Below are 16,498 nucleotides of genomic sequence, written 5' to 3' on the forward strand. Positions count from 1 at the left end.
AGTATATTTACTTTGTGCCGCCACAGAGGAAGTAAAGAGCGCTACAAACCGCATACACGACTTTGCGGTTTGTCAATTGAGCATTTTATTAATTTATTTGCTTACTCCAAGCGAAACGTGCAGCGCAACGTTCGCTTTCGCGCTTCCTTCAAAAATCGCCGACACCTGCACCCTTCGCATCGTCGCATCTAGTCCGACTAGTCCGACTTCTCATGAAGTCTAGACGGTTAAAATTGTGAATTGTATTTGTATTAGATATTTGTTTTTCCAAATTTTAAAATCAAATCTTAATCTGGCTGTCATCAATTATTCAGGTTCTTCATAGGTACGTGAAAATGAGTATTGTATTGTATGTACTTGCAGATGTCACTGTTACATTACTGGTATATTGTTTTCTTCATATGTTTTCATATGTGTGATTTAATGTTGTTACTTCTGGTGATTATCACAAAGAGCTTCTATGGTTCTTGTCAATATTGTCTGGATGAAGACAGTTCCTTTACAAAGACAACCCTTGTCAAAATGCTAACAAGTACTGTGGCTCTGTGAGGCTTCCCCTTCCATGTTCACTTTCAATGTTCGCTTTGTGTTAATAATCACACATGAGTTGGTCTATGCACTGATGTCTAACATGATAATATTTAGGATTAATCTTTCTTTTATTTTATTTATTTATTTATTTATTTTTTGTGGAGTTCATGTGTGTGTTGTAGTTACAAGAGATTCCACAGTGAACATATTTCACGGGTTTATGTACACCCATCGCTCAAAGCATGGAACTTCTTGCACTTAAATGTGGTTGCTACTATTGGGGCAGCACTTAACAGTCATGCTAAGTAAGGAGCTGAATATTCAAGCCTCTGTTCCACTGCAACCAGTAAGCAAGCATTTCACTTTGTCTTGTGTAGCATTTCAAACAATTAAGGTGAATGTATAACCAGTCACGCGCCCTTAATTGCTTTGACCATACATATGTACATTTCCATATTATATGACAGTGTATAGTGTATTTTCTTTTTTTTTTTTCTGCACATACATAGGCTTGGTTTGTATCTTGCTCTGGTGGCAGGGCATCCTGTTTTTATAGGTGGTATCATGGGGGAGGGGAGACGGGTGCTTTCTGCCATGAACACATCCATTAAGTGTACCACATTTCAAAACCAGGTCCTCAGAGTCAAGAGCCTCGGCGCAGATCACAATCTTTTGCCGGACACTTTCGGGAGACGATTTTTTATAGAACCTAAAACCTTGAAAGATACACACCCACCGCGGTGTCGACGCCACTGCAGTTTGTTTCTAGATCTAATGAGGGATAGTATGCCGATCTCAGAGGAACCTCTTGTATCGCTATTTCCTCAGATTATTTGCAAGAGCAATTTCTGCATGAGTTATGTGCAACACGGGAAAAAAAGTCACAAAAATTTGGTGCAGGGTTGGGCCACATGCATGACTGCATATGGGATCCGCGCTAAGTTATGCAATCGGAAGTTAGCTAACCTTGGTATCACTTTTGATGAAATGGAAGCCTCTGAGCTGGCATAAGCCTTGTCAACCAAAGGTGTAAAGAAAAAAAAAAAGTCAACCAAAAGGGACTTTCACCACCGAGCTGATGGTGAAAGTAGATATGCATGCCGTGCTGGTTTTGACCAGTGGCGACGTCAGCAGCATGGAAAACGAAACCATAAACTAAAAAATCTGTTTTACTACATACTTAATTGTAAATGCTACTTGGTTAAAATGATGGACTTTCTATACAAATGCTTAAAAGAATAGAACAATTAGGAGCTTAAATAACAATACAAAACATTTATATTTTTCCCCCTTCTATGGTCAACTTTAGTCAGACTCATACTTTAAAATTGGCCTCACTGTGGTAGTGCTGGTGTTAAGGTCCCCTCCTACTGTCCGGAGTACCCGGTTTGAACCTGACCGCCAGTGGCTGCATTTCGATGAAGGAAAAATGGAGGAATCCGTGTAGGTTCATGTGCTGCTGTGCAAGCGCACGTAAAAGAACCCCAAGTGGTCGAAATTTCCTGAGCCCTCCACTATGCTGTCTCTCAAAGGCTTAGAAAAGGAAAGGCGCAGTGTCTGTTGCCTTGGTAGACACCTAAAACGCACCGTGACCGTGAGCTAGGGAAGAGAGGAAGGCGGCAGTGAAAGAAGGGATAAAGAGGTGCAGTAATGGAAGGCTGTGAAATAAGTTTGACCATCTGGGGATCTTTAACGGACCCTTGCATGGTGGCAGTGGGAACTCTATTAAGCAAAGCGAACCTTAATTGTAGTATTCTAGTGATGAGATTGCTTCTGGATGTGTATTGTGGCCGGAAGGTGATGCCTCCCAGCGACTTCTGAAGCCCAGTACACCAGCTGCCGTTGCACAGCACACGGACGCCCTTGCGCTTCACGTCCATCGAAACACGGTCGCCAGGGTCGGGTTCGAACCCGGATACTCCATTGAACTGTCGATTAATCAGTGCCTGAAATAACCTAAGCTTTCCGGACTCAGTTTTAAGTGAAGTCACTTTTTTGAATATCAGTCACTGTTTAAATAACGACCTTTTTACAGGAAGAAAAATTAATCAAAATGTCTTTTTTTTTTCAGCAGTAGCAGCAGTTGAACACTTTTTTTTTAACTCTGATATAATGCTGTAGAACAAGCTTTCTCATTTCGTTAACTCGTGATCACAAGGTAAAATATATGAAACGCAGACTTTTTTGGATGCAGTTATATTTTTTTACTTTCACCTGCATGCTGAAGCTGTTTTATGCATAGCTCAGAACAGCTATAGATTATAGGGTAAAAACTCGATAAAGCGAAACTCCCGATTTAATGATGATATCCCGATTCCCCGTCAGGCGTCCATAGGGTCCAAGCTTTGACTAACTCGAAATAGTGCAACCAATTTTGTGATCTGTGCCGATGTAATGAACCGATTTCTTTTTTTTTTTTTTGCAAGAAATCAAAGTGAAAAGTGTAATTTTTTTTTTCGGTTTTGTAGAGAATGCACTAAAATTTATTGATTGCGAGCCAAAGCTAATACTGCAGTGCGCTTTCATCCCACTTTTACCAAACTGCGGGTGTGCAAAAGGAGATTTATAATTTATTATTTGTATTTATATATACTTAATGAGTCCCATCAACTTCGTTAAATCGAATTTCAACTGTAATTGTACAACCTGACGTTACTATGTTCATCATGTAGTCGCTGCAGGTTAGGCCCATCGTTTCTTCTTTTTTGTCTTCTTATTTATTATGGTATTGTTGGTGAGTTTGACATAAACGGAGAGGTTATTTACGGAAGTGTATAGCGTTTTTCTAGCACTTCCGTGCACATCTAACTCAGAAGTGACGTGCACACTGCCAGTGGCCACTTCTCCGTCCAGAGTGGGATACGGCGGCGTCATGTAAACAAATGTTTTCAAAGCATTTTTGTGGCTGCACAGTACACCTATGACATTGTCCCTTCGTTAAGGTAAGCAGAGTACACCACAGAACAGATTGTGAAAGTATGAACCATCATTTTGAAGGCAATGTATTTTGAAAATATCACAATATGTGCACGTGGGAGTCACCGGGCTGCAGGCACCGGACGTCACCGCGATCCATAGAGATGTGCATGCAGACAAATTTTTCCGAACAATCTGTGTCATCGATATGTGGGCAGCCATTAGTTCACAGCCTGTGACAAGATGTCATTGATATGAACCTTTACCAACTAGCCAAATTAGCCATTCTGTGAGAGAATTATATGCAAGCTATTTAGGAAATTCCAAAATACGAGCTTCTCATCCTTCGCGCACTTCACTAAAAATATTGTACTACTGTTCCCACGCAGTCGGTGGTTCTCACACTGTCGCTGCTGCAGATGATGGGTAGTGGGAAGAGAGGGAGGAGGTCAGATGCCAGACTTGCCCGGAGGGTGTCAGATGACCACCATGAGCGAGACATCCGATGCGTGCACGCAATCAAACAGCAGACGGCCGATGTCTGGGCGGTCGCTGGCGCCGAAAGGAAAGAATTTAACATACGGAAAATGGCACGCCGAGAGAAAATTGCGGTGGCGGCAGCCGATAGAATAAATATAGTATTAGGATATTTCCCTTTGTCTAGAAAACCGGAATTTACTGTCAATTGTCATCCTACCATACTAGACGTTTTTAAGGGGTGACATGTCTGGGAGCCCTAAATTGTAACGTTACTTATTTCTTTTGGGTTCGATGCTACTGTGGCCGCGTTTTGATGAAGAGGGAATGCGAGGCGAAATCACCTGTTTCTATCAGAGGGTATACATGAGCCCGACAAAGTCGGGTTGGGTGGGCTTGTCGGGCTGAAAATCGGCTGTCGGGTTCATGCATACGCTAGGGGGTCGAACTAGATGACTGTCGGGTCGGATCCTGCCAGCCCGACTGCAGGGGGTGGGTTGGCTCAACCCTATGTGTCGGGTCGGCACCTCCTCTCTTGCCTCCTTGCTGGTCGGGGACAGGACCGTGAGTTGTTCGTCTGAGTATTCCTTCCCTTCCTCCTCTCCCACCTGCGCCTGGTTCACTTGCTCGATGCATGGTGTAGCAGCAATCTTTGCACGGCAGAAACGAGTTCATGTAAATCCGGACGGGTTGGGCTGGCTCAGCCCGACAACCAGCTTCCCTCTACCCGACTTGCTTGCATCTGGTTCATGTATACAAGACTTATGCCTCCGTTGTTTCTCTCGCCTCGTCTCCTTCCTTCTCCGCCGAGCTGATGCTTCGCGCGTGGCTCAGGTAATGGCCGCATGAAAGCGAAAACATTACTATTTCGCGAAGCTTCTTAAAGTGTTTGTTCGCAATTTCATCACCAGCATGGAGGCCACTGCTGAAATCTTCAGCTGCTCTCAACTGCTATATGTTTGACGACTTGAGTGCGAGCCAAAATCATAATTTTCTGTTAAATATAATCATTGCCTTGTCAGCCGCCCAAATATAACTTGTGCGACGCCCCCCCGTCCCCTTGTTTTTTTACTCCTGCGGGTTAAAAAGGGGCTAACCTGCAATTTTTTCGTATTATGTGCCTTTAGTAGATTAATTGCCAAATTGGTACATGTGTATTTTTGTCTCTGTGCTTTGCCTTTTTTGTTTGCATGAAAATTCTGTCATCTGTAATTGTTGCAGTAGCTTTAACAAGGGAGAGACATGTCTTAGTTTGTTCCGTTTGTGTTATCCGTCGATCGCAAATTTTGCGCCTAGGTCAGCTGCATGTGGAATTGCTTTTCGGTTTGATTTGTTATACATAAAACGGCCGTCGCCGGAAATTGTCCATTCCAGGTTTATCGGCCTTTTGGCTAAGATCAAAGTGTAGAGGTAGCGCGTGTTGCACAATTACATGAGTGCTGTAGACATTGCTGTAGATGCCTCTTCCAGCTAAATGGCTGAATCATTGCAGCTCAAATTTCGCACAAAAATGACAAAGAACTGAAGCGGCAAATGATTGTGGAAAAAGCAAGTCGTTCTACACTCAAAACATGTATATGCAAGCATTATTGCTTGACAACTGACTTAAGGCAAACAAACTTATTTTTTGTTGAGGTAATAGATGTGTCACTTAAACAGTTGTCCTGCACCTTGGCTGCTCTTGCAGAGAGGAGAGCCATATAGCAGACTTACCAGGAGAGTTGGGAACACTTGTCTTGCACTGGAGCGGCAGCCAGCCATTGCGACCCGTGGCACCCACTCCTCTCCAGGAAATAACCAGTGTACTTCTATGCCAAGACATGGTACCGATCAGCTTCCAACTACCCTCCGGGGAGTTGGCTTGGACTCGTTGGTGGCTTACTTGTCTGACACACAATCTGCGTTCCCCTGTATCCCATGGCCATGGTGTACAGACTTGAGGAAAGGTTGAGAAGAGGCTTCAAGGCTGGGTGCCAGCAACAAAGCCTGTGAGCCCCAGTCTGTTTCCAAGCACCATGTTCGGTGATGTGTCAGGTAGAGGCGTCAGATGGAACGCCCTTCCATGGGGGAGGTGGAGTCAGGGCTCATGAAGCAACTGTGTCAAAGACTACCAGTGATTGTCATCACAGTGTGTAGATAGTTGTCTGCCGAAGGAAGCAGAAGAAAGCAGAAGATTGCGGCACTGTGTTGGCAAGGAATAGGAGATAGTAAGAAAGTTATTTTAATGATTTTTATTTAAATTTCTGGACTTTCCAAGCTCTTGTAGGAAAAAGAAAATGTCCGGAAACTTATTTTTCGGAGTTCTAATTAAGGAAACTTTACAGCATAAGATACTGGAGATTTTTGAATGAGTGCATTTTATTGATGCATTCCATCTGAACCTTTGAAGGTGCTTATTTAAAAAAAAATTGAGCTCATTACTCGGATGTAACACTCACCAACTGCCTTTAAGTATAGCCTAGAAGCCTTTTCATTGTGCCTCACAGGTCTGCAACAGTTCAGAAATGCTACGAGTGCCCAGATTGTGCATGCGGAGGGCACAAAGATTATATCGCTGAAAGTGTGTCATATTATTTTTTTCTTTTTGCAGGTATTGGAGTTTATAGAAGAGGAAGAAAAACTTGGGGGTTGCTTAAGCTTTGCCCTTTTCCTTCTTTCCCTCTTTTATAGCATGCCACTGCAGTAGCATGTGCATGCTACTGCGTCGCGCACACCACAACTCATTCTCTAAGCCCTCCTCTGACACGCTTGGACAATGAGCCTCTGTGGCCATGTGCAGAAGGCCAGAGCTTGATCTCCAGCACCGAAAACTCTGCTGTTTTATATTATAGACAAATGTGCCCCATTATAGGAACCTTCTCGCCATGTTTGATTTCATTTCGATCTTCCCGATTTTTAATTTTTTTTGCTTTATTTTCAGAATCTCGAATCGGTCCAGCGGACACTGCGTCGGATTTTTCCTGCAACAAGCTCCTTAATGCTGTGTGTTAAAAATGTCTCCAGGAAAACATAGCTTTAAAAGGACACACTACTATCAGCTGGTAATAGCTTGGAAGTCGTATGTAAAATGGCATGCCAGGCGACAGGAACATGTGTTGTACGTATGAGACCACAATGGAGAATTTCTGCCCTCATCCCTGTTTGCCAGGGTATTCAGCACAACACAGATGCACACAAGAAAGAGGACACCATGGACGTTTACTCCAACTGTACTCAGTTGAAAGTAACTGGCATACATACAGCCTTCTCGTCTAATGCGCATGCTGCAAGGTATCAAAGGAAATGCATCAACCCATCAATCTTATCAAAGCAGGCATGACAGAAATGTTTGCTCAGCCTCTTAAAAGAAAACGGACGTGTCACTTATACATTTCGAACTAGCATGTTTGATATAGAAGGCTTCTAGAGTTTCACGAGCTGTCTGACATCTGCCTCTACCCAGAATTGTCACGTCACGGAACCGTTTTACACAATTGATGCAAGCCCTGCAGTGCAAAACAAGTCGCTCACCCTCGTTTTTTTTTTCAATGTCTTTTGCATGTTCCTGAAGTCGGACATTCACGCACTGTCCCGTCTGTCCAATATAGAATTTTTCACAAGGCAATTTCATACACTATACTTGTGGTGCACTTAGCGAACCACTGGCAATGCCTCTTCTAACAGCTGACCTTTTGGCTTTCGCACGTTATGCTACGGCTTAGCAGGGCAAGCTTGCGGCGGGCAGAAAACGCCACCGGTACATTAAACTGGTCTGCCACTTTTTTCAGGCCGTGAGTAATTTTGTGGATGTAGGAAACCACAACAAGGCTTTCTTTTCCGGCCAGTTAATGCCTTCACCTTCTTCAGAAGCGTTTCTGCCACTGGCACTATGACCATCTCGTGTGCACACGACTTCCGGAGTGACAACTTCAAGCAGAGGCTTGCGATGCCCTTTTTCACTACCTTCGAGTGGACAGTGTCATAAGGCAAGAGACGCTTTTGCGCACGAGGGGAATAGGCTCAGCATATGTACCCATCCAAAAACTTTAAACACAAGTCTAGAAACTGAACCATGTCGTATCTGGTAGTTCAAAACTGAAGTGAAGGTATTTTCTGCTCCCGGAAGCTTGCCCAGCTAAGACGTATAACGTGAGAAAGCCAAAAGGTCGGTGATAAGAAGAGAAATTGCCGTCGGTTCGCTTAAGTGCGTCACCAGTGTCGTGTATGAAATTCCATTGTCTTGTGGAAAATTCTATATTGGACAGACGGGACATTGCGTGAATGTCATGCTTGGTTTGATAGATTGATGCCTTTTCTTTGATACCGTGTGCGTGCGCATATTAGCCGAGAAGGCTGTATATATATGTTAGCTGCTTTCACCTGATTAAATAGTTGGAGTAAGCGCCCGTGGTGTCCTCTTTCTTGTGTGCGTCTGTGTCACGCTGAATACTCTGTTATTATGTCTGACAGCCAACTAGCCAAGCAGTTAACTCTCTTAAAGTACATTTGCCAGGGGCATTAGCACAACTGTGCTTTTGGAAGCTTCTTCATGTCTTTCTTTCCTCAGAATGTTTGGGGCTTCTTGCCTTGAGAGTTACAAAGGAACACCTGGGTCAGCCTGTGTTTATATATTGTGTTCTATGCACAAGGCCTTTTAATGCAGGCATGCATTCTTTTATTTCCGCAGCAGGATTTCACTCACTCTAATGCCTGCATTCCACAGCGTGTATGGGTAACAGTCCGTGCGGTGCTTGTCTGTAAAGGGGCAAGAACCACCCGTGGTTGTGGCCTGCCCACACCGTACCCGCGATGTCAGATTTTAGAGAATACTTACAAAGTTCACCGTTATGTGGCCACCCTATCTGCCCGCAAATTTCAAGAAACGAAATGCTGTTTTTAACTAGCCTTGTTTTAAGGAGTTGTACTTTGGGAAAGTGCTCAAAAGCTTTTGTTCTACACATTGAATATGTTCGTCAGTGGCCTTTGCTGCGGTCTCATGGTCCCTTTGTACAAAATGGCCACTTTGTACAAAATTCTGTAGATTGCATTCTAGCAGCTGGTTCTGGAAGTGCGTGCTCTAGCTAAGCATGATTTAGTCATCTCAGGCAGACGCGACATTCTTCAGTTTTGAAGTAAGGCGCATTTTTTATGCCATCTACTGAGTACAGCAAGACATATTTCACAAAAAATTTGGTGGGGAACGCTCTCCCTTCAAAGGCCAACCCTGGCATTTATCCTGCATCATCAGATTTTATTGAATTTTTTACGCTGCGTTCCCTGCAATTTTCTGCTGCATTGTACCAAGTGCTTGTGGAAAAAAAAAAAAGGTTGACAAGGAAAATTCTGCCTACAGAGAATGTTTTTTCTTCTTTTCCTTTTTCAGGCTCACATTTTCGATGAGTTGCAACCCTTACCAAGGCGTTGTTGCTTGGCCACTCTTCTCTCTGCAATGCACTTTGTTGATGAGTGTTTCGGCTGCTGTGCTGCAATGGGCAGTTTTTACTTGTAGCACTATTTCTTGTGGATGTGCTGCATGTTGTTTTGACTCTTGTGTGACATGAAGCTGGTGGAATGATGAAGCTGTGAGAGATAGTGTGCTGTTATTTTTACTTGCTATTGTCACCAGATGTGATGAGAACTCGTGCAGCTGCTCTTAATATCTCTGTTTCCTGTCATTTAGAAATCTGACTGTGCCTTTCTTTATTGTAATCTGTTAGTGCCTTGCCGCCTCGATAAATAATCCCACTTTCTTAGCACAAATTGTGGGTTTCGGAGGAGCTGAGTTGTCATTGAGCTTTGCTTACTGTGGTAGCCAGCACAGTTTCGAGCAATCTCATTCTCAAGTGGTGCACTGAAAGGCATTCCTCTTGACTTAAAAAACAAACTTTCATACATTGTGCAAGCTGTTGCATTGCCAACATCTTTTATTACATATGCATTCACCTCGTATATTTCCATGTTACCCTTCCTTCAGTAATCGCTACCTATAATTCTTTACCCTATTTAAGACATTCTAACTGTCTCTTCTAGCTTTTGTGGCCTGAAGCTGCAGACTGTGCCTTGAATGTGGTTGTATATGCTGAAACTAAATGCCGATCAATTCCCAGTTCATGAAGTGGCTGGCTCTTTTTGGACATTTGATTGCACAGTGCGCAACATGTGGTTGAATGTTATTCATAAATGACCTGGTGGTCGAATGTCCCAATATTAAGGCTTTTTTTTGTTTGTTTGTTTATTTGAATCTGTGCTTTTGGTAATGCATAGTCTCTGGTGTTCGTAACGCATGGCACTGATGGTAGCGGTTTATTTGGAATACCTTGGAAGGTGCACCACTTTTAGAGGGGGCTTCAGAGCACCCTTCGCATTCAAGCCTAGTGAAGTAACTGATGGCATGGAAAACCAAAATCAATTTTTTGGTACATCGAAGAAAGCATGAGGATGGTTGTTCTGCTTGACAAAAAAAACAAAGAACCCTCTTCTATATGTCCTCTCGGGCCACTTACATTAAGTGCAGCTTGTAAGTCTTAATATCTGGCTCGCATTAATTATTATTTGTGAGTCTGGTTTCCTAGACTACTTTTTGCACAAGGTGCAAGTCAATATGTGTTGCATACCCTGGTTTCATAACCTGAAGGAACAAAAAAATTGTGCACTGAGACCATGTGGCAAACGAAATTGCTAGACTTTTCTAAAATGTGGAGAGTTTCGTTATGGTTTTTTGGGCACAGCTGTGTTTACATGTCTGTAATTTCTGTAAATATTAAAGTTGTCAAATTGATAGCTTTAGAAAATATGGCTGTAGGTCTGCAGTTGGTGCTTTCACCTTTAAAATGATTCTGTCACTGGCACATATTCCTCATGATTTTCATACCTTTACGAGATGTCACTGCACCTTCTTTTTGTGCTAACTGGATGGATTGGAAGTCGCAGGGTGCTTAAGCATGTCTAATTTTTAATTAGCTATGTGAACAATTCTTGTCGTTAGAGCTCCTTGTCAGTTGTCATGTTGATGAGATAATGATGCAAGCTTTGAACCAGGTGGTGCTTTATTTCAAGACTCGTCTGTCGATATCTCTGAATTTCACACCACATATGTTAAATAGTGTCATAAAGAGTATCTTCTGTTCATTATATCTTCTTGATAAGTGGATGAGCGCTAATTTGGCTGAAACATGTATTTATTCCTTATTTGCAGCTGAGTCCAGTGATGCAAGCTGTAGCTGGTCTCTGCCTGGAAAAGGAAGACGTTTCCTGTGTTCCGTGTGTGGTTATGCCTTTTGTTATAAGACCGCCTTGAAGAATCACCTGAAGACGCACACCGGAGAGCGCACCTTTCGGTGTAGCCACTGCGGACAGGCCTTTGCCAAGAAGTTCAATTTGGTGCAGCACTTCAGCACCCACACAGGCAAGAGGCCACACCAGTGCACATGCTGCAGCAAGAGCTTTACATCAGCAAGCAAGTTAGTAGCGCACTTTCGCACTCACACAGGCGAGAGGCCCTACAAGTGCACTGATTGCAGCAAGAGCTTTGCAACGAGGCAGGCGTTAAAAGCACACCTTCGCATCCACACCGGCGAGAGGCCATACCAGTGCACACGCTGCAGCAAGAGCTTTACAACAGCAAGCAAGTTAGTAGTGCACTTTCGCATTCACACAGGCGAGAGGCCCTACAAGTGCACTGATTGCAGCAAGAGCTTTACTACAGCAGACAAGTTAGCAGTGCACTTTCGCACTCACACAAACGAGAGGCCCTACAAGTGCACTGATTGCAGCAAGAGCTTTGCAACGAGGCAGGTGTTAGAAGCACACCTTCGCATCCACACCGGCGAGAGGCCCTTCAAGTGTGACCTGTGTCCCATGGTTTTTACACGCAACCACCACTTGGCTCGTCATGTACAAAGCCACAAGCGAGAAAAACTATTTGCTTGTCGCTTTTGCCCTTTAGAACTTTCAACTAAGAATAGCTTGAAACGCCATGAAGAAAGGCTTCATGAGAAGTCACCAACTGTTCCATGAAGTCACAACGTGTTATGGCAGCATTATGTGAATGGACGGGTTGTGGGACATTTTTGGAGCTACATATATGACACATACCTGCAGGCACCTAATCTACCAAAGAGCCTTCTTATTTTGTACACTTATACTGAGATCTTATAATTGCAGAATCCTACCTTCTATCTGCTCCAAAAGTTTTCTTCACAAGTATATTGATGTGTAAATGTAAATATAGGATTGGAAGGTCATAGAACAAACGCATGTAATAGCATACATAAACTTTGTGAACCCTGCTGCAATCTTTTTGAAGTCAGAGTGCATAAATTTGACAGTCCTTAATTCTGCTAACCTGATAAGCCGGATTAGTTGGTACTGTAAAAGCTTGTCTATTCAAACTACACAGGAACAGGAAAAAAGTTCCAATTATAGAGTGGCCCAAAATAACTGACAAGAACCACTTGCAGAACAGCGTAACAATATTTTTCGTTCTGGCATCCTTCATAGCGTGGTGCGGTAGCAGCAGTGCCCCTTCGCAAGCAGCCTGCATCTCGTTTGAGGCTTCACCGCACGACGTTCTGAATGGTGCTTGACGGATGCACATTTTGGGAGTAGTGGAAGAGCCTTGCGGATGGAAGGATGGAAGTGCAGACAGCGCTAAATACCGCTAATGATTTGAAACGCACAACTGCAATCATCGGCCTGTTGCCATGTTACTAGAGGAGGCAACCCGTGTTTCTTTATGCTTGCCATGGTATACACATGGGAGGTGCATGGTCAACTCCACAACATGTAGTGCTATTTTCACGATCACTTGCAGTACCAGTCATACCTGGACGCATTCTAACCAGTGCAAGACCCGTAGCACCCATCCGATGCCATAGCCTTACACGAGTGTTGGCTGGGACCACGCCGACGGTAAGGCTTAATCTTGTTTCCAGAATAAGAGGGTCAAATTAAACAGCTTTTAGTTCTCAGAGATAATGTGGAACATAGAGCAGACAGCAGCTGCCATGGCCACTGACCCAGCCACTGCGCCACCCATGGCGCCGATTTGGCCTTTTGCATTCTTCCATGGTTTTTATCTTCTGTCCCCATTTTAGAAACGATGCATCCTTGTTTCCATGTTGGCCTATTGCTGGATCATTTTTCTTTTCTTGTCATGCATCAAGCCGCCCATTCATGGTTGCATAGTTTTAAATAGCGCCTTTTTTTATACATACTCTATGCACTTCTATGGAGCTGGGCCAGACCAAATAGTGCAGTTCGAATTAACTGAAAATTTGAATTATAGAGGTGTGAATTAACAAGCTTTCACTGTATTCATCATTAAATTGGGTCGTCATCATATTGACAGTGACATGAGGAAGAATACAACACAAGAAATCTTTAATGGTGTTCCTTCTGTTTTGTTATGCTTGTGAACTGTAATGATGCGAATGAGTTCATTCGCTCTTGAACATACCAATTTCTTGTCAGCTGAAGTCTAAAGGAGAATCTGCCCATGTAATTCTTCCATGTCCAGCGTCAACAAGAAACTTCTTCCAAGTAGCTGTCGCAAAGCTTATTTCAAACGTTGTCTTTGGTTTCCAGTTTTGCAGGAGACAAAAATGTTCACATACCATTTTATACATGTCCGCATTCTTCACAGCATCTGAGGCAGTTCCCAAATGGAAGTCTGCCTCCTTTCACCTTTTGGCGGAGCAGCTTATCAGCTAAGTGGGCAGCCATTGCACATATAATTTCCAGTTTAGCCGCAGCTTGTTTAAATAGATCCTGAAGGCCATGTTGAAAAGGACCGCATTCTATTACGTTGGCGTATCATTTGCAAAAAAAAATGCAATATTCTTTTGGGTGTCATATTTAGCAGCGTTGTTTTATGTTCATGAACAGCGATGCTAAGAAATTAAGTATGTTGACCATGAACATCAGTTCTTGTTTGATGTTAAGTTTGATTTCATTAACAATCTTCCTATGCTTCACAGTCTCTCAGCCTTTTGTGTGAAATTTGGTTTTGACATCTGTATTACAAACCTTTGAGTGACGCGTCAGTTCTTGCAAAAAAGGCTCGCTTTTTCCTTGATAGCCATTGATAGATTTTTCTCATGGCTGCCAACATTCTATCTGAAGGAGATGTATTTTATGCTTTCTTTTTCAGTGTGTGTTATTGTCCTTTGAATGGTGGTGTGTTATCCCTGTCCAGCAGATGTGATGCAATATGTTTACTTTTAGGCATTGTGAAGCAAATGCGGTGCTTGTCCTAGCCGTTGCAGCTTGTCTTGCCTGCTTGGCCCTTAGTGGTACAAAAAAGTGTGGTTCTTTGCTTTCGCATTGCCCTGCGCTTGTTTTTGTTCTTGTTGGAGAAAGAGCTCTTTAGGACTCTTAAAAAAAAAGACAGATTCATGGTGAAATTATTAGTAAGCTCAATTTTTAAGTGAAAGCCTGTAATCTCTGTTTTTAGTCATGGCCACTTCTGTTGCTATGGAGTTTGAATACTGTGCACATGGCCATTGTATATTCACTTTTTTCATGCTTGAGTGTTCCAAAGCACCAATTCAGTTTGAGGGAATATTTTTCTGCGCAAATTATTACAAGTGCCTTCATTTTGTAGACTTCCTGTCCTAGGTGGTCAAAGGTAGGGGGTCAGACCCAGCTCGAAGTGGCTTAAGAGCTTCACACTTGTCGAAGTTCTGGAGGAGCCACCACATGTGCTGGAACTTCCCTTGTTATTGAAACCCTAGCATATACTATAGGTTGTGAATGGAGGTAAAACAGGTGGTATGTAGAGAGAGCTAGAGTTACCGCTCAAGAGGGAGCTGAAATTGAAAATACTCTTACCTCGGGCCACTAGTTGAAGTTCTAGACCAGTATTTCATCATTCAAGCTGAAGTCGTCTTGGGCCTTTTGCTACTGCTCTCTTCAAAAAAGTATACGGTAGAAGCAGCAAAATTTTACAGATTGCACCGAATTCATAGTACATTTTTATGCGAGCTCGATGCCATTTTCATTCGCATTTCAGGCCAGCACCTTGCTCCAAGAAAAGAGTCAAATGCAGAAACGAACTACAGTTGTCACACTGCTTGCTCAGATGGGGCTACATATCTCAACATATGGAAATTCGAATTCAGCAGCACATAGAAGACCGAGGATCATATGTGATCTAAGGTGTGTCATACATGTCCAAAATAATAGGCATCTGCAAATAATTCTTAGCTTTTCGTTCACTTGCTACCATTTGATAATCTGGATCAGGGTAGAGTTTAAGTTGAAGTGAATGAAAATGTCAAAACACATATGCTGAAATTGACTGCAACTACCAATGTGATGCACACCAACCCAAGGTGAAACATGTGGTGAAGAATTGGCATCTTTTTACTTTATGTTTACAGTGGGATAAAATGCTGCTTTTAAAAATGATGGTTTTGTACTTGTGAAGAGTGGCATGAAGGAAGTGCACTGACATGGACAGACTTGTTTGATGCATTGTAAAATATCTTCATTTAGATGATTATTTTGCTTCCTGTTCTTTCAATAATTATTTGAAAAAACAGTTGAAACAATAAAAGTCGTGATGAATGCTGTGTTAAGAATTTTAAGCAAACAACACGGGCTTTGTACTGTTTATTTTTGGCTAAAGAAGCCTACCTTTTCTATCGCTATTTTTAATTTGCCCCAAAATGTTTTTTTGGAACATTCCTTTTTGTGCTTTTGTGCCTTTTCTTATAAAAGATAAGTGTCTGTCCTGAAATGGTACATTGTTTTCTTTGTAGCGTAGTGAAGGAATTTGACTTGTTCAATGGACCAAGCTTCAGTAATTAGTATCATGCTCATGGCTTGTTTTTTCCTGGTTGAAATAAACCTCCAAGTTTTCTTTTGCATTTCTACGTCAAAGTTTTTCGTAGTCTCTCATTTCATCTCGTGGTACCTTCTGAAGGCCATTTATTGGAGGCTGTAACCTTTTGAACATGAAGGGGATTCTGAAATATTCAGAAATGCTCAACGCTCAGCAACTCGTTCAGTTCTTGATTCTGTATTAGAACCATCATAAGAGAAGATATGGAACTTTGTGTGGGTGACGCGAATGAAATCAAAGTGAGTTTAATGGCAGGTGAGGCTAACTATCTGTGATATTAGTTTGGTTTGGTTTTGGGGTTTAACGTCCCAAAGCGATTCAGGCTACGAGACACCATAGTGGAGGACTCCTCTAGGCTCTGAAAATTTCGACCACCCGGGGTCCTTTAACGTGCACTGACATTGCACAGCACATGGGTGCCTTGCTTTTCACCTCCATGGAAAAGCGGCCACTGAGGCTGGAATTCGATCCCGCATCCTTGAGCACAGTATTTGAGTACCCTAACCACTGCGCCACCGTGGCGGGACCCCTGATATTAGTAGACTGCTTGCTAACAAACATGTCATACCGAGAACAAAGTGTCGAGGAGAGCTTACATAGGAGGATTTTAACACAGACTTATCAGAGGATAATTGCCCATCCACTAATGACCATGTTTCTTTCAATACGAGTTATGGTTATACGTGCCTTGTAGACTTACCCATGAGAGTGACTGATCACAGTGCTACAGTTATAGATCATTTGTTAACA

Source organism: Amblyomma maculatum, chromosome 10, assembly GCF_055883805.1.
Source record: "Amblyomma maculatum isolate TAMU_Amacu chromosome 10, ASM5588380v1, whole genome shotgun sequence".
Taxonomy (NCBI): domain Eukaryota; kingdom Metazoa; phylum Arthropoda; class Arachnida; order Ixodida; family Ixodidae; genus Amblyomma; species Amblyomma maculatum.